This window comes from Cryptomeria japonica, chromosome 6 (genome assembly GCF_030272615.1).
Source record: "Cryptomeria japonica chromosome 6, Sugi_1.0, whole genome shotgun sequence".
NCBI lineage: Eukaryota > Viridiplantae > Streptophyta > Pinopsida > Cupressales > Cupressaceae > Cryptomeria > Cryptomeria japonica.
This window is the reverse complement of record NC_081410.1, coordinates 166,072,630-166,097,159: the sequence shown is the minus strand read 5'-3', so window position 1 is coordinate 166,097,159 and position 24,530 is coordinate 166,072,630. Positions and strand designations below refer to the sequence as shown.

General features: G+C 37.2%; 1 protein-coding gene across 1 annotated transcript in view; it reads right to left on the bottom strand.

Moving 5' to 3' along the window:
* LOC131033251 (BTB/POZ domain-containing protein At5g60050) overlaps positions 1 to 17,387 on the bottom strand; it is a 48,516-nt gene extending 31,129 nt beyond the window's left edge. Inside the window, exon 1 of the mRNA XM_057964422.2 lies at positions 17,057 to 17,387. The gene's annotated coding sequence lies outside the window, so the exon portion shown is untranslated. The remainder of the gene's footprint in view (positions 1 to 17,056) is intronic.
* Positions 17,388 to 24,530: the final 7,143 nt, after the last annotated feature.

Sequence of the window (24,530 nt, the reverse complement as noted above, 5' to 3'; positions counted from 1 at the left end):
CATTTGAGAAGGACATCCAAGGGAGATCAATTTGGAGAATAATTTACTATTCTCAAAGGGCAGCAATGAAGAGTGGTGACTAATTTCTTATAAAGAGGTGTGACTTCCCACAATTGAAGGTATAAAGAAGAGATCAATTCAATTGAGAAGGTGGAATTGGAAGAATCATCCATAAGATTGAAGAAGACAAGAAAGTCAATGGATCAAGGGAAAAATATCTGATTTCATAATTAATATGGGAGAAAGTCAGCTGACTTTGATATTTACAAGGGCAAGATTTAGGGCAATCCCAAAAGGGGGCATTACAATTTTGTCGTGGCTTTCTCCCACTAGGGTTTCCACGTAAATCATGTGTTCATCTCATGTTCCTAATTGCTAGATCTGTTGAGACATGGACCAGCTAGGACTCGAACATAGGACCTTCCATACGCTGCTGGAGTGCTCTACCACTGAGCTACTGGCCCCTCTTGGACCAATCCATCGTCGGTCCGGGTGTGGCTTATTTCCAAAACCAACACCCCCCCTTAAGCCACACCTCTCGTGTGCTTGGGGCTCCTAGCCTGGACCTGGCTCTGATACCATGTTGAGACATGGACTAGCTAGGACTCAAACCTAGGACCTTCCATACGCTGCTGGAGTGCTCTACCACTGAGCTACTGGCCCCTCTTGGACCAGTCCATCGTCGGTCTGGGTGTGGCTTATTTCCAACACCAACAAGATCTAGCATATGTGTTATTGTTGCGGAAGATTAAGTTTTGAAATATTACTACTATAGTTAATTAAGTTTTGAAAAAAGTAAAAGATTGTTATTATATTGATTCAGCACCGCCCCCACACCTCTCAGTATAATTGAGTGCTCTTCAATTGGTATCAAAGCAGTTTCCTTCAAATTTAGCCTAACCACCTAAAGGAAGATTTTAAAGATCACATATAGATGGACAAGAGAAATATAGATTCCCATCAAACAAGGCACCATTATTTGATGGAACAAATTATGTCTTTTGGAGCATAAGGATGGAAACCTATTTGAATGCCCTAAGGTATGATATTTGGCAACTAGTAGTAAATGGCTACATAGCCCCTGCAACTCCCTTAATGGACCAAGCAAGAAAAAAAGAAACTGAAAACAATGCGAGAGCCAAGAATGTGATTTTGTGTGGATTATCTGAATCAAAGTTTGTAAAGGTTATGCATTGCAAATCAGCCAAGGACATATGGCATAACTTGAAAAATATCTATCAAGAAGATGATAAAGTGAAGAAGGCAAAGCTTCAAACCTATTGAAGACAATTTGAAAGCCTTAAGATGAACGAAGAAGAGAACATAGCCTCCTATTTGCCTCATGTTGATGAGATCAAGAACACAATAAGAGGTCTTGATGAAGAGGTTGAAGAAGATGTGATTGTACAAAAGATATTAAAGTCCTTGCCTTTAAGATTTGATTCCAAAGTTTTGGCAGTTGAAGAAATGAGAGATATAGACAAATTAACAAATGACGAGTTTCATGGGATTCTTATCGCTTATGAAATGAAGATTGAAGACAAGCCATCAAAAAGGGAGGCAGCCTTCAAAGCATCAAGGAATGGAAAGAATAAAGTACGTGAACCAAGAGATAGCTCTAGCAATGAAATAGATGAAGAAGCCCACTTTATAAGAAAGCTAAAGAAAGAATCCGAGAAGTAGCAAGGTAAGTTATCATTCAAATGCTTTAATTGTGGTAGAATAAATCATTTTGCTTCTAAATGTTTGCATGGTAAGAATGAAAGCCACGAGGATGAACAGGATCACTCCGTAAAGAAAGGAAGAAAACATCATTAAAAGAAGAGCTACAAGCAAGACCAATCGGAAGGAAGCAGGGAAAAAAGGTCAAGCAATGACAAAGAAGAAATACTCTTCATGGCACTGGAAGCAAAAGAGATAGAGACGAAAAGAAAGAAGAAAACAATTTAAAGGTGGGCGATGAGGACGAAGTCGAGGTAGATCTTGAGGAAGAACTCCATTAAGCCTATAGAGAGAATTAAGAATTTCTAAACGAAAACTATGAATTCAAGAGGATAGTAAAGCCCAACAAAAACTAAGACAGAGTCTTCAAAAATCAGATTAAAAAATGATTGTAGAACTGAAAGTGCAAGTAGAAGAGGCAAAATGGATTGAGGAAGTTATAAGAGTTCAACTTAAGGCAAAGGAATCTGATTGTGAAAAGTTGGAGCTTGAAATTGTTTCTCTGAGAAAGAAGTTGGAGAAATCTTTTGAACGGTCTGGATGATGGAAAAACAAAAATTGAGAATGTTCTATATGTTAAAGAATTGAAGCAAAATATCCTAAGTGTGAGTCAAATGTGTGACCAAGGGCACACTCTCACATTTCATTCTGAAGGATGTGAAATCAAGGTTGGGAAATTGATAGCAGATGCATATGGAACAACGAATAATCTCCACATCCTCAATGAAATCAAAAAGAAAATATGTTGTATGAGTCAAAAGGATGAAAGATAATAATGACACAAGAGAGTGGGGCACCTAAACTTTGGCAATCTTGTCAAGATTAGTTGTAAGGAAGCTGTGAGAGACATGCCAAAGATTTTGAAGCCTGCAAACATCACATATAAGCAATGTCAACTTGAGAAGTAGACTGGAAAGAGTTTTAACACTCTACAAAGAGGTTTTTGGTACAGATTAAGAGATATATTAAGGCAGATTTTGGTGGAGGATTGAGCTGAGTCTTGAGTTGATTTATGAAAGAGAATTAGAACTGATTCAAGAAGAAGGTCAAATAATTTTTCAATTACTTTATTAGAGGTTTGTGCCTTGTATTCAAAGAGATTGGTGTCTCTTGCTGAGTTGGTGCTCAGTTGTGGAGATTAATGTCTCCACTGGGTAGGTGCCTACAAATCATCTAAAGGGGATTGGTACCTCCTGTGGGTTGGTGCCTATGAAGATTATAAGAAGTTTCTAATGCAAGCAATATTTTGCCATGGTTTTCTCCCGCAAGGGTTTCCAAGTAAATCATGTGTTCATCTTGTGTTCCTAATTGCTAGATCTTGCATGTCTTATTGCTGTGGAAAATTAAGTTTTTAATATTACTATTGTACTTAGTTAAGTTTTGAAAAATTAATATATTGTTGTTATATCAACTTATGGGAATTCTATAGTGCTTGACTAGATATTTCCTTTGCAAAAGGTCCTTTATGCAGATTCATGCAGGATATTGTTGTACATTCAAGGTACCGCTCAAATAGAAATCATGTACTCTTATGTTTCTAACCAAAGTTATGGCACATTGGTGCTAGTGGGGCCATATCCATGTCCATTTGGCTGGTTGTGTAGATGACTAAAAGTCTACTTCTAAATTATGGTTCATCTTAGTTCTAGTGCTATAACTTGGCCTTCACAAGAAGCAAAAGGCAGTTGGTTTGTCCAACATGGATGCGAGGATATAGAGAAGCAAAGGAGGTGGCCCAAGAGGTGGCATTGGTCCAAGAGTTGCTACAAGAGCTTTCTCTTCTACAGGGCAGCCAGCTATCTGTTTCAACAGCAATCAAAGTACCGTTCAAAAAGCTCCTTATCATATTGCACATGAGAGGAAAAAGTATACAAAAGTTCATCACCACTATATCAGCAATGAATTCAAGAGGGAAAGTTCAGTTTTGGGAGTGTTTAAAGTCTTTAAACCAATGACCAGATAACGGAAAATGCAAAGTGAAAGCTTTCTTCCAAAAATGTTTGGCCTATTTATGCTACATTCCTTTGACCCTCCCAACTTGTGTTTTAGAGGGGAATTTTAGAGTATAAAAGCCATCTTGTTTGTACCATTAAGTTACCAACCATTTGGTATACCTTTGGTTAACTGTTACACAATATTGAGATGTGTACCTTTGTGGGTCAACCTACTTTGCATTTCTTAAGGATAGGCATATAAATAAGATGCCACAAATCCCATCTACTCACTCATTATTTTACACATTAAATTACAATGTGATTCTATTTAATTTACCATATCGCATATGGTGTTTCTTAACACCAGCACAAATTTGTCTTATTTCTTTTCTCGTGGAGGTGTTCTATGTCTGATTATGGACATGTATCTCTAATCTAACATTATGTAACTTAAAATATACCTCAAGCTGAACCAACCAAGTTCAAGTTTCTCAACATTTGCATCACCATCATATGACAAGATCTTAATTTTGGCTTTTGCTAATGGAGATGGAGATGGAGGTGGAGGTGTCAAGCTGGTATGAGGATGCTACTTCTCATGGGCCTGTACCAGTTCTTTGCTCAATTCTCATCTATTTTAACAACCTTCATGGAAACTATCATCTTCCCAATGAGAAACTTCATATTGTTTTCTAACAAGTCAGGCTCCCCAACCGATTGAAAAATACCTTCTACATCTTACCCCAACTTGATGAATCTAATTCATCATCTTGAGGCATTCTTTCTTCTTCTTTGAGCATACTTCTTTATTTCACATATTGGTAGATATTCTCCTGCTGCAATGGAAACAAGCTCCCTTAAACTTTTGCACAAGTTGTTCTAACGATGGGCATCAATCTACTAAAAAATCACACCACAAAGAAAAACACAAAACCAGGAAACACAACTGCTCCAATAATAATCTGATCCATAATAAGTAATCCATAACAAACTCACCAGCTGTAATGTCCCCTATAAGTATAGGGATATTCTTATATTTTGAACTAGAATCACCAAATGAGGCATGAAGTATTAAGGAAAAGCAAATTGCCAGCTTTAAGTCTTGATTTAAGGCCAAGCACCTATCAAAGTCTGCTGACTATCCTTTGATTAGTTCTGAAACCAGATATCTAGTAAGCATCAATTGACTTCTCTGACTGATTCAATCTTAGATTAATGCTTCTTCCATTCCATCAGGACTTTCTTATATTATAGATCAGAACTTCTTTCCTTTATCATTCTATTCCTTATTTCAAATCCGATGCTATTCTATCTCCATTCCATTTATCCTTCCTGGATTCAATTCAGATCTCCTTTGAATCTGTCGATTCTATCTTTCAAAACTGCTCAAAAATTTATTCATGTCGGTGGTATTAATATATTTATGCCTTTGGATGGAGATGGTGGACGGAGTCGGAGCTGGATGCATGTACGCAGGCTAGGGCCTATGCCCTAGCTGCGTTTTTTTGTTCTGTTTGTGTTGCATTGGTTTTTCCTGTTTGGGAGAGAGTTTGGGATCAGCGTGGGGGCATTGTTGTGACTAGTGCCAGAGCGTGGAGGGTGTTGTTGCGGCTGTGAGGGGGTATTATTGCAACTAGTGCTTGTCCTTTACAATTTGTTGGGGTTTTCTTTGGCTGCAGGTAAGGGTTTGTGAAGCATTCTTCAGCTGCAAGTTTTTCTTTGTTCTGCCTTTGCTTTGGTTAGGATTTGTGATTTGGAGTTTGGTATTGGTGGCACCCCCTTTTTACTTTGTGTTTTTTGTGACCTTTTGGTCCTATTCTGGTTATGGTGGAGAGTGGTGTTTCTCCAAATTTATTTCTGGTAGCAGGGCACCGTAGAGCCAACTTCTTCTTTGCATTCAAATGCCATGGAGCATTTGAACAAGATTTCATCTGTTGATAGTTCTTCTTCGGTAGAGGGGCTCTCCAGAATCAAAACAGTGTGGTTGTTTGGAGAGATCCTAGGATTGTCTTGTGTTGGTAATCTAACCCGACACGGTCTCAGAGGATGTTACCTATTTGTGCAATCATGCTCTTATTTGCAAATTTATGGGGCTTCAACTTTCTATGCCTGTTTTGGAGTCTTGGGTGCGATGAGTCTAGAACCCTGAAGGAGATATGGAATTAATGATGGCTGCAAATAACTACTTTCTATTTGTTTTCTTGTGCATGGCAGATAGAAATAAGACCTTTGAAGGTGACCCTTATTTTTATAATCAGGTTGGGCTCTTCATCAAGCCCCGGCATGTAGGGTTCAACTATGCTGAGGAGCTCCCCTCGAGAGTGCCGGTATGGGTTTGTCTCCCTAGGCTCTCACTTGAGTTCTGGCAGAGTAACATTCTTCACTCGATTGCTCTGCTACTTGGGAAGCCTATTGGCTCTACTATGCAAACCCAACTTAGGAAGGTAATCACTTATGCTTGAATTTGCAGTGAAATTGATGTAAATAACCCTTTGCCAAATTATGTGGAAATATGCCTTGGCTTCTCTTCTTGGATTCAATAGCTTGATTACGAGACACTTTCATTCAGATGTCGTATCTTTCATGAGTATGGGCATTTACAAAGGAAATGCCCGCATTCTAATCCGGCGGCTGTTGCAGCTAGTGCTCCTTCCAATTATGCTACTAATATTGACAAGGGTAAGGATCCTATGGTTGAGGGGGGTGTAGATAAAGAAGCCTCCCTTCCAGTGAAGCCTTGGAATAGGGGAAGAGGACAAAAGAGAACTTTTAAGGATAGGCAGAATGACGAAACCTTCAATTGGTTTGATGCTTTGGATGATTTGGTCCATTAAAAAGGAATTCCCATAGAGTTGTCCTCTAATGCTCGGCCCTTGGGAGTAGCTTTGTCAAAAGATGGTGGGAATGATAATCAGAATTTGGCTTTGGTGGTGCTCCAGGACGGGCAGATGGGTATGGATTTGTCCTCTCAAACTCCAGATGTTCCTACACTAAGTGATTCTCTAGTTTACAGGGATGTTAATGTTGTGCAGGTTTTGGTCTCTCCTCTAGTGATTAAGAGTTTAGACCTTGGTAAAATTAATGGGACTCCTTAGGCCTTGGATTTGCATCAAAAACCCCTAAAAAAGGATCCTCCAGAGAGATCTTCAAAAGCAAGACGTAAGCCTGACCAAGTGAAGGTGAAGTTAATTGCTGAGATGTTGGTGGAATTTGGGTCAATAAAGACCATTGACTCCCACTTCTCCCATTCTCATAAATGATTGTCATATCATGGAATGTTAGGGGTATGAATAACATCCCTAGACAAAAGGTTGTCGTGAGTTATTTGATTCTCATTCTTCTAATATTGCTTTTATTCAAGAAATCAATTGACTATGGATGGTTTGTTAAATAAAGCTCCTAGAATTTGGTCTCGAGGTCTTTGTCAATGTGTTGGGGCATATGGTAGCTTTGGGGGTATTGCTTGTTTTTGGAACCCAAAGAAGATAATTCCTCTATGGTGGATATTAAGTCATTCTTCTATCTCTTTGGTTGCTTCTAGTCTAGATTCTAGTGAAACTTGTCTATTCACTAATATCTATGCACTTACTAATCTCTTGGATAAATCACTAGCTTTGATCTCACATCAGATTTGTCAAGTCTATGGTGCCCCTTCTTCCATGGATTGTGGCTAGCAATTTCAAAGCCGTGTCTAGTTTGGAGGAAAAAAGAAGCTTAGCCAGGCTAGACCCTTCTGCTAGCCTCTTTAAAGATAATATTGATCTGTTGAACTTAATTGATGGGAAACCAAATAATGGTATGGTATCTTTACTTGGAACACCAGAAGAAGTGGAGAAAAGACTATTTCAGAAAGGCTCGATAGGTTTCTTGTCTCCTACTATTGGATGGGTGATAGGTTGACTACCAGCTCAAAGATCTTGGATTGGAGAGGTTAAGATCATTTCTGATCAAACTCTCAATTGTTTCCTTCGGGGCCTCAAAAAACCTCTCTTTCAAGTTTCAACTCATGTGCTTGCGGAATCTCTCTTCAGGAGCTAATAACTGATTGGTGGTGAGAAGGTAAACCTGCTTATGGTAGGGTGTATTCTTTTGTTAAAATATTGCAGTATGTGATACATAAGCTCAAGAAGTGGAACAGACAATGTTTTGGAAATCTTCCCTTCAATAAAACATTAGCTCCATCTTGGTTGGATACTATCACTCGTTTGATCTGGTATCAAGGTCTGACCTAGGATCTAAGTAGAGAGGAAACGGTAGTTGTTGAGGAGTTGGAAGAGTGGGAGCTTCGTGAGGAGATTTTTTGGAAGCAAAAGTCTCGTATTGATTGGCTTCAAGCAAGGGATAGGAACATTGCTTTTTTTTGATAAATTTGCTAAGGCCAAAAGGAATGGTAATCTTTTTACCTCTTGTATGTCCTCAAAAGGGGCCCGTTTATCTTCAATGGGAGAGATCTTTGGGGAGGCTGCTCAATATTTTTCTGCTTTATTTACTGAGGACTACACCCCAACTATTGATGAGGAAATATCTATTTTCAATTACATTCCCTCATCGATTTCTAATGAGATGAATGAGGCTCTCATTCGTCTCATCTCGTTGTAGGAATTGGAGGAGGTTGTGTTTCATATGAAAAAAGGTAAAGCCCCAAGCCTTGATGGCTTTCCCATTGAATTTTATCAATAGTTTTAGAAGATTATCAAATTGGATCTTTAGAGGTGGTTCATGGGTCAAAATAATTAAAAAATGTTAAAAACCATGAATTCTACATTTTTGGCTCTTATTTCTAAGAAAAATGATGTTAATAGTCTGGATCAATTTAGGCCCATTGCTTTGTGTAATCTGGCTTATAAAATTATCACTAAATTGATTGCAGAAAGACTCAAGTCATGTCTCAACTATGATATCTGATGAGCAAAGTGATTTCATTGGAGGTAAGCAGATTCTTGATGGGATTTTGATTGCTATAAAGGCCATTCATTCTATGGCGATCCCTACAAAGAAGGCAATGTTCATCAAATTTGACATGGCAAAAGCTTATGACAGAGTGAAATGGTCATTCTTAAAAAGAATTCTTTTGGCTTTTGGTTTTGGGGGTGAATGGGTTAATTGGATCTTGAGTTGTGTTAAATTTTCTTCCTTTTTAGTTCTTATCAATGGGGAGCCATCTGAGTAGTTCAATGCTTCTCGTTGTCTTTAGCAGGTAGGGAGACATTCTCTCTCCCTATTTGTTTATTATCATGGTTGAAGGGTTGGGCAAATTCATTAAGTCCTGTGTTAGACAAGGTTTGATTCAAGGTTGGAGCTGGTGCAATTATTTGCCTCCTCATTCTCATCTTCAGTTTGTGGATGATACTGCTTTGATGGGCATGGCCAAAATCAATGAAGTGGTGAATTTCAAAAGAGCTTTAGACACTTATTTGGCTGCCTTAAGCCAAAAAATTAAAGAAGCTAAATCTTATATCTTTTTCTTTAATACCCCTCAACTTATCCAAAGCATAATTGCTCGGATTCTTAGATTTCAAATTGGTTCTCTTCCTCCATTTTATCTTGGGATTCCTCGTGGTGCGATCTTAACGTAGGGAGTTTTGGCAGAAGATTTTGGATAAGTTTCATAAGAAAGTTAGCCATTGGAATTGTAGATAGCTTTTGTCTGACGGGAAAATTACTCTTTTGAAGGCAGTGGTTCAAGGCTCAAGCTTTGCCTATTTACAAATGTTTTGTGCAAGTGGCCCCTTCTAGCTATGTGAAGGAATTTGATGCTCTCACCCACCAATTTCTATGGCTTGGTAATTTTCTTTCTTCAAACTGGAGCATGGTCAAGTGGGATTTAGTTTGCATGCAGAACCAAGAGAGAGGTCTTGGCCTCCAGCCAGTTAGTATAATTGGTTAGGTTTAAGCTGCTAAGTCATGTTAGTGGTGGTACACTTGTTAGGATCGGGACTGGGCTAGAATTCTTACTCATAACTACCTCCAGGGTGTGAATAGCTATGATGTGCCTCAGCATAGCTTTGTGGGGAAAGGATCTATGATTTGGGACACACTAAAAAGAGGAGCAAAGCTTATCAAGGAGGGCCCATTTTGGATTTGTAATAAGGGTTCGAATGCTCCATTCTAGCTAGATTCTTGAGATGATCATCCCCCCATTCTAAGTTCCCTCATCTTCAAGCCCTTCGCAATGTTTGTTTGAAACGGGTTGGAATAAGGTGTAGGACTTTAAAACTATTAAGATTATAGGTCAATTGGAGGTGAATCGTTGGAAGGATCCTCAGGGGCATTTCGGTGGTACTATGGAAGATCGACAAGAACTTGCTAAGATCTTGGCAGGTAGGTTATGTAGCTCCCTTAAGGGCTTTAAAACTATTAAGATTATAGGTCAATTGGAGGCAACTCGTTGGAAAGATCCTCTGGGGCCTTTGGGTAATACTATGGAAGATCGACAAGAATGTAGCTCCCTTATGTAGCTCCCTTAAGGACTTTAAAACTATTAAGATTATAGGTCAATTGGTGACTCGTTGGAAAGATCCTCGGGGGCATTTGGGTGGTACTATGGAAGATTGACAAGAACTTGCCAAGATCTTGTCAGGTAGGTTATGTAGCTCCCTTGAGGGGAGGGATACTCTGACCTGGGGCCCTAATCCAAAAGGAAAGATCTCTGTTGCCTCGAGTTATTTAGAGTTGGATAGGCAACTACACGATCAGGTTGGGGTGCCTTGGTGGAAGCTAGTATGGAATAAATTTTCTTGGCTTAGATGTAATTTTTTCTTATGTTTGGTGGCTCAAAATAAGTGCCTCACCTAGGAGAATTTGCGAAAGATAGGCTTCCACAATCCTTCCATTTGTGCTCTCTGTTATAATAGTGAAGAATGTACATCACATCTCTTCTTTCAATGTCAATATTCTAGGGAGATTTGGCATTGGTGGTGGGAGGCGTGGCATCATGCTTGTGTTCACAACACCTCTTTAGTTGAATTTTGGGAAAGTTAGGGTAGACCTCTAGCTAAGTCTTAGCAAAACCCAACAAGTGATTGTAAACTACCTAGATAGTTTACAAACTCATGACTTGGCAAAACTCAACAGGCCTAAATTTGACATGAACTTGATGACTCGGCAAATACCTACCAAAACCCAACAAGTGATTGTGAATTACCTGTTCATGACTGCAAGCCACCCATTCATAACTGGAAATGCCCAACACCCTCCTGCACATAGACAAACAACAGACATTTAATTATCCACTCACAATCATGCAATGTGCCCCCAACAGTCTACGACTAGAAATGTGCACACAGGATTGCAATTTTTTGGTGTTTGGCATGTGCATTGTTGAGGGTGTCTTCACATGGCATAATTCTTGTAGTATTATCTTCACTCAGCACAATTCCTACAATGTCCTCACAAATTTAAGCAAGTTCTTTGCCAAGCTTTGCCACATCTTTCGCAATTAACTTACCAATTTTATGCAAAAAAAAGCCCCCAAGTTTTTGGTCGGGTGACTTGGAAGAAGTTTTGTATCACAAGAACTTGCGAGTCAAGCAAGTTTTTAATCTACAAATGCCCCAATATAGTCAAACTACAAACTACAGGAATTTTTTTTTTAAAAACAATAAATGCAAACATAGAAAAAAACTAAAAAAACATTAAACTTTTTTATAAAAGAACATTAATAAAGTCCCCAAATGAAGGGGAAGAAATATGGATTACAAAGTGCTCAAACAATAAAGATACTATTTGTTAGAAATAAGAAATTAACCTTGGATAGGGAAGCGTTGACAACGCCAAATATTCAATACAATGTTAAGAATTAACAGTTAATATATAATAATTAACATACTACTGTCAACTGTTATCTGGTGGTCTGGGTAGTTAGAAAGAACAAAGGCTTTATAAAACCATTGTAATGCAATTATAGTGCATTGAAGATGACCATTCGATTGTGGTGTTAGAGCCTCTGGCTCTCCTTCATGTTGTGATTTCAATCTGGTATCAGAGCGGGTTTTCTATACCTCTTTGTTCACCTTCCATTCACTCGTCCTTCCTTCTTCAAAGCAGTTTATACAACAGTGATGCAGTAAGACCGTGTGCAGCAGCCATCGTTTTGCCCATCCACTATTCCTGCATTTTGTCAATAGACGTGCAATCCGAACAACATACAAATCTGTTATATTCATCATCCATCTGTATTAGGTTTCTCTCCTCTCCAGCTTGTTCTTTCTTTTCGTTGTTTTAGGTTCATTCTCTTTGATTTTTATGCCAAAAAAGAAAAAATAAACTAAAAAATGAAAAAAAAGAGGTTTAAGTTTTTGTCTGTTGGCAATTGCTTCCCAGATCATACACTGTGAACAGCAATAAGTGCTGATCATTGTGTGACATATCATCTGAAGCGAATATGAGAAAGTGATGAGCCTGATTTGAGATTCAAATGAGAGCAACAAGAAGTTGTGGCATGGTACAATAGAGCACTTCGCTTTTGTATCAATTCTGGGCATGGCATCAAATTCATTTTTGGCAAGGCTGACTAAATATGTTCAGATCATGATTTTTCATTAAGCATCCGTCATTGCAAAAGTAATAACTGCTATACCTTATAAATTTGTAACCCCAGCTTTAAAGGGATTCCTGCTATACACCCAATTAAGAGAACCCAAAGTGCCCAAAGTGCGAGAATCTTTTTCTTGGTTTGAAATTTTTTGTTGAGGTAAGAATAAGACCACACAGAGCAAAAGTCACAGTATGCCTGTGCCAAATTTTGAATATAAGTTATGAACTGAAACAATTGGAAGCTTCAGTTTCACATTTCTAGGTTAAATGGATATTTTATGAAAAGTAGATTTGTCATTTGCTTTGGTGTGGTTTGGATTCTTGGGTATGCCTCAATAAAACCACCAAGATCAAGGTTTGTATGTCCAGAAGCACAACATTGCCCTCATAACGAGGTCCAGAAGCAATGATGTTCTTACTGAAGCAACTAGGCACAAATTCCAGACATGTAAGGTGCAGATTCATTCCAAAGAGCCTGGCGTTTTAAGCAACCTTTTGTTTCTTTTCTTCAAAGGAGTTTGGAGTGCACACACCGTAACATCAACCTAGCAGAATATCATTGCTGCCATTTTACTTCCAGCTATTGCAAAACTTTTAGTCATTGCCACTCTCAGCACACAAAATAAATAAAAATAAAAATCAATTCCAATATGAAATAATGGAGAAAGTTACAATGGCACGAATGGAAGTTTTTTTATTTGTTTTGTTTCTAAACATTACTGCATGATATGGATTGGAGATTGTTTGACTGTTTTCTATATTGCCGGATGCCATTATATTTTGAGGTCGATAATATACATTACTGCATCATATGGATTGGAGATTGTTTGACTGTTTTCTATATTGCCGGATGCCATTATATTTTGAGGTCGATAATATATGTGTCCATTGCATTACATAGGCCACTTGTATAAGAGGGAATATATTTCTCCAAGTGGCAATTTGTTTTGTAAAAGGATGCATTATTGGTGGAAATGTGGCAATTTGTTTAGTAAAAGGATGCATTATTGGTGGAAACCAGCATCCAGGAAAAAATTTCATTTAAGGGGGGCAACATGAAATAGTTGAACCTCTGCATTGTAGCAAAAGGCAGAGGCAACAACTGACCAAATCCAACCGTTGATGCAGCTCTGGAATAAAGAACCTACCTTAGCATTAAAGGGAGGTGTTAGGAATTACAGCATTAGAGGTTAATAGTTAATGTTAAGTTGCCAAATCGGGTACAGGAACGGGAACGGGTACATGGGTACGTGGGTACGAAATGCCAGTATTGCAAAAATTGTTTTGGGGGTTGGGTATGTTTTTGGTACATTTATTGTATTATGTATATATATGTAGCAAAAAAATGGAATTAAGTTTAGAATGTCATATACCAATACATATGCTAAACAAAACCATTACAAATTTCAAATTTTGAAACATAACATACTAATTTAAATTCGGTTTTTCAATATCAAAAAGATCAAACTAGAATCTCATGATAGATAAGTTTTGAGTTCACTAATCAGCACTGTAGGTCTTACGAATATCAAAAAGATCAAACTAGAATCACTTAATATTTCAGAAACATTTTGCCATCTAAAAATGCAAACCCTGGATGTACCCACAGGAGATTCGTTTCAGAATCCAATTCCAGTACGTTTCGTACTCAGAATCGCCTGGAAAACCCCGCGATTCAGCAACTTTGAGTTAATGGAATAAAAAATAAATTAACATACCATTGTTAATCTATTAATATGTATTAACAATGTGGTGATTGCGGTAGTTAACAAGAAGAAAAGCTTTATAAAGCCATTGTAATGCAATTATAGTGTATTGAAGATGACCGACTGATTGTGGTGTTTAAGCATCTGGTTCTCCTTCATGTTGTAATTTCAATAAGAAATGATTGTCATCTCATAGAATATGCTAAGACTAAATATTCCCTTCAAAGGAAGATTTCTCAAGTGTCTAGGAAAACTAGACAATTTGCTTTTACAGGAAACAAAATGCTCAAAAGAGAAACAATATCTGGTTGCAAGTGATTTGGAAAGTAACAGCTGAGGTGCAGATGAGAATCCAAGTAAATTGCCATCCTCTGAAATCCCCTCAAACTTAACTGTCAACCTCTGAAATCCAAAAAACATTGAATGGTATTAAATATCAATGCCAAGTAGAAATTTTATCTTGTGGCTTTCTGTTTGTATGTTACAGTTCTGGCTGATAAAAGAATGGAACTGCCAATGTAATCTCAAAGATTCACACTTCAGAATTCACGGTATATGGCTGTCATAGAGGGACATTTAAAACACTGACTAAACTATGGGATCAAAAGAAGAAAATAGACATTTCCAACTCATCTCTCAATGATCACTTTGAGATTTTAATCACCACTCACAACCTTTGGGATGCCAAACCCAAGGAAAGCTATTTTCACATGGTAGAATGGAAGAACAGGAGACAAGCTTATAGCAAAGCATTTGGATTGCCTTAGCTTCAATGAGAAATGCCTCAGCGATAACCCCCTGATAATCATAGTAACTGGGAGACATATCCCCTCACCCTAGGGATGTTTTCCAATTCTGAGATATGATTTGAGCACAAGAGAGACATTTTGGAAGACCTTCAGAACAAGAGACAAGCTTATAGCAAAGCATTTGGATTGCCTTAGCTTCAATGAGAAATGCCTCAGCGATAACCCCCTGATAATCATAGTAACTGGGAGACATATCCCCTCACCCTAGGGATGTTTTCCAATTCTGAGATATGATTTGAGCACAAGAGAGACATTTCGGAAGACCTTCGACACTCATTAGGATATTTCAATCACAACTCCTGCCATCTCCAATTTATATCTCCCTTCTCATCCTAAGATAACAAAACCTGTGTCTTTGAGAATGAAAGCAAAGGCATGTGAGGCAGGTCTTTTTGCGTGCCCAGTTGGATATCATGTGGTGTGTATGTATACCATTATGGAGGACCCAAGCACAAGAAGGAACGTCCATGAAGGAAAATCAGTCCATTTAACTTTTTTTCTGCTCTTCCTTTGGTCTTCAATGGTCCTTGAACCCCAAGGGTGGCCCTGTTAATGGCACGTCTCAGTTCTAATCCTGCATATATTGACTATTGCAACCTCTAACATTTGTATGTGTATATGTGTGCATGCTCTTTATGGCTGCTCATTTTGGTCCTTTTCAAATTTTAAGCATACAATTAATCTGATTCAGTGGGTGGAACAGAAAGTCACAATGAACGTCAGCCCCAAATCTATTAACATAAGCTACCTTTCTCCCCTACAAAAATGGAGGATCTTGTTTTGGGAGCTCTCGATGGCTGTAATTTGCTTTCATATTGATGTGTTGAATGCCAGGGATCAAACAGATGTGTTTCCAGACCAACCTGATTATCAAGTAAATCAGTAACACTGAATTGATATTTGAAACAAGTAGTTAACAACTTAACATACAGGATAAAACAGTACGGTATATAATTGAGCCAATGCCATTTATATGTGAATTTTGCTTTTAATTTCTATCTCAAGTGCCAATCTGATTATGATCAAAGCCAGCATAACGCAGCAATTCATCTTCCACGGCATAACAATGACTAAAAAGCATCAGAATATTACGGTTAAGGAAAACAAAGTTTCAGGCATTAGTTACACTTCCACAGGGTACCCATATCCGATGTCTTCGAGTCTATAGTCCTTCCATTATCTAATAATTCGATATCAGACCCACTACCAGACATTATGGAGGATGTTAATGGCCTTGTCAGGAAAAATTTTAAAGGAAAATCAGACATCCCACACAGTTAAAATGCCAAGTGTGGTACCTGCAATACCCAAATAGTGGATAAACTGGAAAAGAGCCACAGAAGCTCGCATCATAATGCACCATCAAAATTAGTTTGCCGTGTCCTCCTTATTTGAGCTCCGGGTTCCTGGGGCTTCTCTCCTATCAGATCATTTATATTTTTGGTTTTGGCAATCATTGTTCTACCTTTGTTTTGTAGCTGGTCACTGACTTAATAAGAGAAGCTTGTTCTAGGAAAACTGCCAGGATTCAAACCTTGGGCAACCCCATGACCATGACCATGCTCGTTATGCTGGAATGTTGTACCACTATAGATACTGGTCCTTAGTAGTTTGGAGTGTGTCTTATTCCTTCCACGAGTTAATTCCGAGCTTTTTCTGTATGCATGGCCTAGGGCTGCCGCAGCGAACATTTATCTCTCAGATCCCTGGCAATTGCCTTGTTTTCTTTTCTTTTTTTTTTGGTTATATAAGAACTTTTGTACCAACTATAAGAAAAACGGAAAGATTACAAACAACCATGAAAAAAATGAGACCCAACGGTTGTCGTGTAAACAACGGAGGGCAGTTGTAAAAGCCCGAATCAGATTCAATCCCCTCTGCTCCAAAAGGTATGCTCCCAGGTTGCTCAGTAAATGATTGAAAACGTTGAAGGAAAAAAAATATTATAAACTAAAACGTTTAGAAAAAATTGACTACCTACAATCAGGCAAATTTCAGAGTAGATCATTTATTACTATAAATCTCAAACATTCTACCAGAAACTATGATTTTACATCACACAACTTCCAGTGAAAAACTGACAAAATTGCCAATCCTACATATTCTAACCCACGTATTGTTTAAATCAGTCGACTCTAGAGGTCGCCATAACAAAACAAAACCCATAGCTACTTTAAGAAAATCATGAAATATACCAAATCTAACGTTAAAACTTACCTAATGCTCCCTAACCTTGTGACTCTATGTTTTTTCGAACAAATATATATTAACTAGGTTGATTACCCTTAGCTTTTCTGTAAAAGGATTTGAAAACAGAAACTATAAGAGGGCAAAACGTAGAGGACGATACCTTGCAAAATGTGGTGAGAAATTCATATAATGAAGATCAAGAGGTGCAGGGTTCAAGCCCCTGGTCAATTTTTACATAATTCAAAGAAACTGTGTACAATTTGCTCCACTTCCCTGTTAAAAAAAGCCCTAGTGACCCGGTACAGTTTTGGATACTGGATAACTGTGAATTTCGAAGGGTAGCGGCAATCTTCTCGAAGGGGTATGATGTTTCCGTCGTGATGAAATATGTTGTCATTTGAGGAGATCACTGGATAACTATGTCTTTTAATTTTATATAGGCCTACCATAAATGTGTCATATGTTGATGTAGATTGATCATATTTGATTTTTTTATATCTGCTTTCTGGTCTTGGATTTTGGGACGGTGGAGATTTGGGTGTTTATATTTTATTTTATCTTCATAAATATATAAACATATATACTTGTTCATAGATGGGTGTTAACATCATTATGTTGTCATTTTGGATGTTTAACAATCATTGTATTCTTATCTATTTATGTTTGACATATGACTTGTATTTTTCCATCTAAGTATTACAAGTTTGGGTTATTTCTTCAAATTATATCAAATATGTTGCATTGGGCCTAATTTGTTTACTAACCCCATCATACTTGAATCAAGCCTAAGACATGTTGTATGAGATCCTATGCAAATGTGGATCCTAACTAGTGCAGATTTCAGGGTTCATTTGTATTCTGGTTAAACCATAAATTTGTGTTTTATTCTTTCATTGCATTTAATTATATTTTAATTTAATAATCAGTGTGTGCGAATGATGTTTGATACATTTAGAAAAATCAAGAAACTAAGAAAGAAAAAAAAAGGAGAATCATAAAGTTTATTACATTGGAAATTATATGTCAATTATTTTAATTAGTTAAAATATTATATTGGTTAAAAGTTAAATTCAAGAAATTAAACATTAAGTTAATAATATATAAATGTTAATTGATAAAAATATATAAAAAATAGAAATAAAATATAAAATTAAAATTTAAAAAGTTAGAAAAGAAAAAGAAGATGACATTTTTTCATTATTCCATTTTTTCGTACAAAAATATTCTTTCAAAATCATGTCTACTAAAGGAAAGGGAATGAATGTGAGATTACAATAATTGTCAATTTGTATATCAAATTTTAAATCAATTGTATGAATTTTATCTATGTGAGCATCAAAATTGAAATTATTTTATTTTAATTTTTTTGAGTTCTATAAATTTATGTGTCATGCCCACTCCAATGGTAGTATATGGTCTTAATTTCATATTAAATTCTTTGTTTAATTAATTTGTTTTGTAAAAAATTTAAATGTTCATTTTTAAGTTATAATTATAAATAAATTAAAGAAAATAGAAATGTGAGTTTTAATGCAAAAGGCGGATGTTCATATTTGAATAAAAAGGGCATTATTAGTTTTTAAGGATGCTTATTTATTAAAAAGTTGAATTTTAAGCATTCATTAATGGTGGCATTTGATTTTATTTGGTTTTACATTCATTACTTTCCATTAAGAATATTTTTGAACTATGTTTAAATTGTTGGAATCCAAGAACACTGAGAGGGGGGGGTGAATCAGTGTTCTACCGGAATAATTAATTTTAACCTTATTATAACATGCATTCACCAACCAGTAAACCGATACATATATAATTGAAAGAAGTAAAGCAATCAATAAGTCAATCACACAGATGAATACCATAACACAAATAATTATACATGGAAAACCTCAAAGAGGGAAAACCATGGTGGGATTTGTGACCCACGATATCAATCCACTGGCCATATAAAAATATATTGCATAATATGGGGGCCTACACATGCGGGAAGGCTTACAGCCTAGAGCACACTACTCGACACAAAGGAGTCTCACTGACTACAGTCACTTTGAATAAGAAAACATAAAAATGAACTCATTTAATGCATCTGCTATGCCTGATTGAGTTCCAATTTAAGCTTTGATTGTTCCGGTTCTAAAAACCCTAAACCCTTACTGGAATAACCTCTTACATAATCTTCGCATTACTCACAACATCAACATTCCACACATTACAATTATCTCTCTCTCTCATATCACAAAATGATCTAATCAACTTACCTATATACCCTTACAAAATCCTTCATGACTCATGTCGGCTTACATAGATAATTATAAAATAAATATACATGTCGGCTCATTATATATATATACATAAATATCAAAATGAATTGTTGATTGCTGGATCTCCCAAATGATGACGGACTCCTGTACTGGTACCCTATTGTAAGTCATGTCGACCTTCAATATCGGTACCCATAGAATCCTTCCTACCGGTGAAGATACCTGTTGGTGCTGGTGTCGGTGAACAACCAAACCAAAGAATGAAGTCGGAACATGTTGCCATCAATGACAACATATGAAACCAATCAAATGAGTGGCAATTTCCAACAATATCTCCCTTTGGCATTGATGGCAACACTCATGTGAAAAATGATAATTATTTTCATCTATCGATTTCACCCTGAGACTGCTCCCCCTGAGCTGAATATCCATCTGAGATCATGATCTGTACAAATACTCCATATCTCCTGATGTCGAGAATATATTTTTCACCTATACCTCCCCCTTTGACATCAATGCCAGAAAAAATACCAAAAACCGGGACAAAGAATGAAAGTATGTACAAAGAATGTGTCCCAAAATATCTTACCGGAGTTGAATATACTTGAAAATTTTCGGATAGGCTTTCTCCAAAAGCTCTAGATAAGTGTCCCAATCGGATTTGAATGTGCTGAAAACAGATAAAAGTCCATTAAGCATGTGAGCATAGGACTCTTTCTCCTTAATCTCTACCAACCATATCAATGCATTCCTTCTAATGTACACTCAAGGAGTCTAACCGGGGACTCACCAATCCTCCGAGCCCTTTAGCTCTCCTTATGATTTTGTCTTTATCCCTTTCAAGAGTGGAAATTTGAGCTTCTAATACCAAAATTTGAACATCAATAGATGTAGACAAAGAATTGGAGCCATCAAAAGAATTGACTATACCTACAATTTTCTTTGTGAATCCTTAATCCCTTTATCTATATCTGGAGTAAGTAAACCTGTGTTGCCGCATACTCTGTAAATATTAGTACATTGCCTTAAGGCATTATCAATCAACTTCAATTTATCAATAATTTCTTTATTCTCTAATTCAATCATCTGATCAAAAGTCGCTCTCTTAGCTTGTGTGAATCTCTCCAATGCATGTTGGTTAGATATCTGCTGCAGATATTGAAAATCCTTAGAAATGTGCTATGTGATTATTTTGAGCTTGTCAGATGGGCTTGCTCCTTTGTCAAAATGGCACTCTAAGACAAATCTATGCAAAATTGGGATTGATTGATCAATAATTCCTTTGTCCACTGATCCTTCCTTCAACATCTTTTGTGCAACCATCATCATGAGCTCAGTAGAACTCATCTCAGTTATGATTTTCTACTCTACCAGGGTGGTGTCAATTGACAAAAATGATGTGCTTGTTATCAAATCCCTGTCGGATTCCTCTCCCTTCTCCTCTGATGGTTTATTAACTTTAATAACTTCCTCTTTTGCACCGGTGGCTTCACCACTTGGTGCAGTATCAGTTATTGTCGTTTCCTCCTTATGAACTATATCCTCAACCTATACATTTTGATCTAGAGGACTATTGTCCTCAACATTTGTAACATGTACACTATGTGAATCTACCGATATATCTGCACTTACCAGTATCACCTTTGTGTCCTGTACATTAGATTCTACTAGGGGCTTTACATCCAATGCCTTATTATCTTTCAAAATTGTAGGTGGGGTACCTACTATACCTTTGCCTTTCCCTTCAATCGGGATGTCAATAGTCTCAGTTTTAGCTTTCGGTGAAGTGTAGAAACCAAGGTTGTCAATAAAGAATTGAACCCATGCCTTGTGGGTCTCACTGATTATCTCATTAACCCTTCCTAACATAAGACTAACTATCTTGTGCTTGCTTCGAAAGATTGTTCTATCTACAAATGCAAGTGTCATATCCAACTCATTTGGAGTAATGGATTCACAAGTGTTAATAACTCTTGAATCTTTATGTGCTTGTCCTCCTCCATAGCTGATAATCTCCTAACATCTAGGTTGTCATATAGTTGTACTGGTATTTGCTTCTCAATTTCCAACAAAGCTTTCTTATATATATATCCAGATATAATAAAATTTATTCCTCAATTTCTTCTGCTCATCATCATCTAAGTGCTCATAATAGAATTGTACATTTTTCAACATACCATCCTTAGTGATTTCATCTAGCAATTTTGCACAAGTCTTAGGTGGAATAATAGTTACATTACCAAATACAATTGCAATAAATATGGCATCCATCTTCTTTCTTCTATCAGTACCGGATGGAGTAGAAGGTGTTTGAGATATTTCTTTTGGAGCTCTTTTCTTTGCCAATACCTTGATTGTGACCTTCCTTATCGGTTTCTTCCTTGCTTCATCCTTAGACTCCTCACCTTTCTTCCTCAATACCCTCTTGAATGCTAAAGGTGTGTCATCTTCAGTTCCAGAGTCTGATGAAATAGGCTCAATGAAGATTTCAGGCTCTTTTCTCTTCCTTCCTTTTTCTGGAACAACATCCATTAAGGCCTTGATGCCTTGGGATACTTGTTCAACAAATTTGTTGGCCTTGCCTTGATGTTTCTCCCTCTTCTTCCTGTTGAATTCAGTTTGAACCTCTTGCTTCTTCTGTTTTGTAGTACCAAAGGATTTCTCAACCTCATCAATAGGTGCATCAATCAACATCTTGGCATAAGCATCCAGAATCTGAGCATCAACCTCATAACCCATTTCCTCTATCCATATCTTCCGGGGTTTAACTGCTTCCATCAAGGCTTCATCCTTTTTTACCATAAAGCAGATCTCGGTTGAGTATTTCTCAACAATGTATTTAGGAACCCTCTCTCTAGATTTCATTGCCTTCTAGAATGCTTTGAAATAACCCCAAACCTTATCATCTTGCTGACTACCTAGACTAGCAATAAATTGTTTTAGTTGTCTTCCTACTGGGATATCAAATGCCCACTATCTCTTCCCAGAACTAGGAGTTTCATTGATGAGAAATTGCATCAAGCAGACAATAAGATTCCCATACTGGAATGTCCCCTTTTTCTCTCCTTTAATCTTCCCAAGGTTAATTAACAACTCATCTAACATCCATCCACAAAGATCTATCTTTTCATTTTCCCTCATTATCTTATGTGCGGCATATATGCAGGAGGTAGAAACGGAATTGAGACGATTGGATTGAGTTCCCTTATACCCAATGATCATGTTGTCAAATCTAATGTCTCTATCAGTGATAGTGTTGAACCTCATCGATCGTCAGTCTGAAGTTGCACCGGTGAGTTTGTTAACCTGATCATTAGAAACCCTTTTCTCCAAATGTTGACCAATCTGTGACAAATTGGTGATGGCCCTAATGGCCTCCTTCGTGATCTTATAAGATCTGTCCAACCAAATGAACTCTGCTCAATACATGATCTTGATGTCACCGGTACCCAGTTCCTCAATGTGGCGGTGAATGTATACTCTGACATCTTCCACATAAACAACTCCTTCCGGAACACGAGAAAATGCACCAATCGAATCATCCAAGGTGGAAATATGCGGACATTGCTTGAAAATTGGCCTAGGATGACCCTTAACCTCGACAAAAGTTGGATTTGCAATGAAAGTAGGTGCAGAGGATGATCACGCTTCCATGATGAAAGATGATTTCAATAAGTACCTAGGAAATGGTTGTCGGTGAAACCCTAAAGAACTCTTCTGATCACTAGTGGATTCGTTGAAGAAGATATATGATTGCACTGAATCACCGTAGACTTGATCTTAATTGCTTTGAATGCAAATTGATGAAGTGGATTCAACCTTTTAACCTTCAAGAAATCCTAATTCGTCATTGATATGAATGACTTCTGGTGAAACGTACTGGATCTCGGTCGAACATCTCCATGCTGGATAAACATTATCCAATGTCTAGAACATCTTCCAAAACTCCTTCCCGGGGCTTAAGCAGTATTTTCATGTATTTTGCCTACCCCTAAGGCATCTACCTTAGTTACCTGACGAGCTTCCTACCGGTGTAGGAGTTACCTCCTCTATTGGTTGATTAACTAGAGCATTCCCATATGTTGATTGATCATCTGATTTCCTAACCCATTACTTGATACGATCTTTGTCGGATTTCATTGACCTTCTCTTTCCCTTTATCATTTGATCCATCATTGCCAACCAATGGATTTTTGCTTCTACAAAACTTAGCTATGTGTCCAATCTTGTTGCATGCATAACATGTAACATTGTTCTTTTGAATTGCTTTGTTATAACCAGTATAATTGCTTGACCTGCAATGATTAGCCATATGTCTAAATTTTCCACATGCATGACATTTAACATTCATTCTGCAATCTTTTATCTTATGACCATACTTATTGCATTTAGAACATTGACCGGGAGTAGAATTATAGTTCTGATTTTCTCTATTTCTACATTGCCTAGCCATGTGACCAAATTTATTACAAACAAAGCATCTACCATTAAATTTATAAGCATTAAGCTGCCTTACTGGCGTCTTCTGGTTTTGATCTTCATTTGCAGTACCAGAGCTTTGACCTCGTTCAAATCCAAGTCCACTGGAATCTCCGTTATGTCTTTGACTTTTCAATTATTCATCAAGTTGTGTCGAACTAACCTTGAATTTGTCCTTGTACTCACTTGTGATAGTCAGATCATCTCTTAGAATTATCATTTGTCTTTCAAGTTCTTGTTCATTGATTTGGGATTAAACTAATTCAGTTCTCAACATATCATTTTCATGAACCAACTAGATGCACTCTTCAGATCTATCTTTCAGGGATCTCCCATGGTTTTCTTCATTCATCTTCCGATCTTCAATCTCCTTTAACATCCTCATAATTATGGCTTGCATTTCATTCCTCGTGACCATATTCTCCTGACTCAGCTTGACATCTTTCTCTTCATTATCCTGATTTTGCAAAAGTTCCTTCCTCCTAGCTTGAACAGATGGTAGCCTCTCCTATAGGATAAGAATGAATTACTTGGCTGAATCTAATTCATCTTTTAACTTCAAGTTCTTCATCCTTTCACCATTATAATCTTCAAGTGCTACCTCAAGTTGCTTCTCCAAACTCATATCCATGGATTCTGGATTTAGGATCTCCCTCAAGCTGTTAGACGTCCTCCAAGGCACAAGGCTCTAATACCAATTGTTGAAATCCAAGAACACTGAGAGGGGGGTGAAACAGTGTTCTACCAGAATAATCAATTTTAACCTTATTATAACATGCATTCATCAACCGGTAAACTGGTACATATATAAATAAAAGAAGTAAAGCAATCAATAAGCCAATCACACAAATGAATACCATAACATAGATAACTATACGTGGAAAACCTCAAAGA